Source organism: Austrofundulus limnaeus, unplaced genomic scaffold (assembly GCF_001266775.1).
Source record: "Austrofundulus limnaeus strain Quisiro unplaced genomic scaffold, Austrofundulus_limnaeus-1.0 Scaffold474, whole genome shotgun sequence".
In the NCBI taxonomy this organism is placed as follows: Eukaryota; Metazoa; Chordata; class Actinopteri; order Cyprinodontiformes; family Rivulidae; genus Austrofundulus; species Austrofundulus limnaeus.
In genome coordinates this window covers 243,233-246,602 of record NW_013952876.1, presented here as the reverse complement: position 1 = coordinate 246,602, position 3,370 = coordinate 243,233, and positions in this window count along the sequence as shown.

Genomic DNA, 3,370 nt, shown 5'->3' with positions numbered 1-3,370 from the left:
TATCTATCTATCTATCTATCTATCTATCTATCTATCTATCTATCTATCTATCCATCTATCCATCTATCCATCTATCCATCCATCTAACCAGGGGTACGTGTTACAGGGGGAGTGTAAAAATTTCACAGTTGTGTAAAAAATGAATAAAAACAGGACTGACATGTGATTTCACAAAGGGGAAATTGCAGACAGAATCACAGAATCAACACAAAATAAAATCCAGAATAAAAACTGGAATCTCACAGATTTTACTCATTCGGACGAGTTTCTGATGTATTTTGGACGCTGCTGTTTTCTGCACCTGCTGTTACCTGCTTTATTTATGTAATCACTTATTCACTTTAAAGGCAGGGTTTTTATCTTTGTTTAATTTCAGTTGCAATAAATAAAATGTTCAGTTTCTACAGTTTGCTTTTCTTCCGCTGCTTGAATTTTGTCAACATCCCTGGGTCTACCCTCCACAACCGTGACATTAAAATGTTTTTATGGATCAACCTTTTATCTTTGGATGGTAAAAAGCCATATCTGCTGTCTGAGCTGTCTGAAGTGTAAAAGCCTGATCACTGTTTCTAGTTTAATCTGGATTTTCGGACCTTTAGGAGAAACTGGCTGTATGACCGAACCGCTCCTCTTCCTGGTGTGTCGAGGTTAAGAACAATCTTTAAATATGATGGGGCGAGACCATTTAAAACTTTAACAGTTAATAATAGGATTATAAAAGCAGATAGGAAGCCAGTGAAGAGATGCCAAATCAGTGCTTATTTGTTCTGGCTTCTTTGTTCGAGTCAGAAGCCAAGCTGCTGCTTTCTGGGCAGTTTGTTGGCAACTCAGAGTTGATTTAAACTAACACACTGTGAATCACAGTCATCCAGACAGGAAGTGATAAAAAACATGAATAACTTTCTTTTTTTATGGCTTCACTTTTCCAGCTGGAAAAAGTTGGACTTAACAAGTGAACGAATCTGTTCCTCCAACCCAAAACGAGCTGTCAGATATCACAGCCAGGTTTCTGACAAACTGAGCCAAAAGACTGAGAATGACCAGAGAATTACTGAATGATTTAGATTCACTGAACCAAATGACCTCTGATTTTGTTTTTTATTAAGATTATGACATTAAAATTTCAAGGTTTTTATGTCACTTAAATAAATATTACTCTTGTACTTATTAGTCAGAAAAACCAGAATACCATCTGCAAAACAATGGACGAAAATATTGGATTTCCTGAAAACTGACCCCAAAGAGTAGTAACTAACAGTGGACCCAATATGGCTCCTTTTTAGAGATCATAGATTGATGATATTTAGGGAATAAACAAGTTTAACAGGACTTGTTAAAACCAGAGTAGAACCCGTGGACATGGTGAAAAGCACAGCATTGCTCGACTGAAGAATGATGAGAAGAGAAGAAATAAAAACTATAAAAGATCAGATATTTGAACAGCTCCTTACAACAAACAGAGCAAAGGATAAGAGATGTGAACAGTAAAGGCAATCTCTCCTCCTTCACTGTTTTACAGAAACTAGGCAGAGGTAGAGCACAGCAGCTCTATAGAAATGCTCTGTGAAACAAACTGCTCTATTAAACTAACTGCAACATTTTGTCTTTATTTTCTGATGAGATATTTTGTCTTCGTGGTCTTGTTAAAATGTAAAACAAACAAACAAAAAGGAACAATTCGAAGAATAACTGGAATGAGGATCATGACCACATGAATATATGCCCCCCCATACACACACACACAGACACACACACACACAGACACACACACACAGCTGCATTCTGCCTCTCATCACTTCTGTCCCCTGGTCTTCGTCCATTAACCCCTCGCTGATTCACAGATCAGATTTATGTTTCGGCTCGCAGACGAGACACTGGGAAGTAAAAAGCAGCCGGTGGAAGACAGGATGACAGCAGGAGTAGAAGGGACAGAGGGAAGAGAAGCGAGGAGGAGGAGGAGGAGGAGTGTGGGGGAGGTAGGGGAAGACAAGCACTTGTGGGGGTCCCAGCTTTTAAATAATTCAGATGCAGAGACTGGCGGCACTAAGAGCAGAGGAGGAGCAGTGTCAGGTCAGCTCATTCGCTGCAGAGAAGAGGAAAACGCTGTGCAGAGAGGAGAGGATGAGCCTGTTTGTGTGTCTTTGTGTTTCGGGCATTTATGCATAAGTTTGTGCACAAGTGTGCTGGCTGCTCTTTTGTGTCGTGTGATGAAAATAGACAAAACGAAGGAGAAACAGGTCACTTCCTTCTGGAGCTTTTCTTAGTCACCACGGCAACCGCCTCCTCCCTCCATCCTGCAATCTTATTTACTTTGTTTATTCATCCCCTCCCTTTCCTCCCACGCTCTCTTCATTCCCTGTTTCCTTTTTAGTGTCCTGCCACCCTCCTGCATTCAGTGCACTTCCTCTTTGCAAGTCGTGATGTTTCTTTTAGCATCATCATCAGCCACAGGAGACTCATCCTCTGCCCACCTGGACACACACCTGCAGCTCTCAGAGACACTTCAGCATGTTTGACTTTGTGGATGAAGAACAGAGGTCACTGCAGAGGAGGAGGAGAAAAAAACATGTAGGCTATTTAAAGACCAGCGGTGGACACAGTTCACCAAAAACTTAGCTTCACTAATCACTGATTCACTAAAGAAGAATCTTAGCTTCGCTAACGCTAAACTGATAAAACATTATTGAAAGCTAATGCTAACCGCTAACTGCTAACTGCTAAAACAGCTGTCACCTGCTTTCAGCTGAAGACTGGTGGGACCAGTGGTGGATCTAGGATTTTTCTGAGTAAGGGGCCATCAAGGGGCCACAATATTCATAGAGGGGCCAAGTCTTTGTTCAGCATGATTGCATTTAAATCCCTGGTTTGGTAAGGTGTTTACATTTTACCAGTCATATGTACAAACACTTGTAATGTTAAGTACCACATTTATTCATGTATAATACGTTAAATTAAATCCATAAAAACGTCCATAAAGTTGGGGGGTTGTATTATACTTGGATAAATATTTTTACTTATGTATTTTAACTGACATATCTGCTTTGTTCAGTCTGGAAATGAGACACGTCGTAAAAATCAGTTGAAGCGAGCTCACCTCTGACACTCCTCAGTGCTTCAGAGTGAGATAATAACAGATCCAGGCAGGAGACATGATGTGAAAAAAGGGGTAAAAAAGCAGTCCTGCACGTTAGTAATGATAACAAACTAATGACATTAGTGTGTGACCGAGCCGCTCCTGGAACAACAAACACATGTTCGTCTGTAATGGCTGCCGTCTACCGGTGTTCTGAAAAAGTTTGTATCCCTGAAAACGTTTACCTACCAGAGGGGGCGCTCATCGCTCATGAGTAGGAAGTAATCTGCTTTTCCA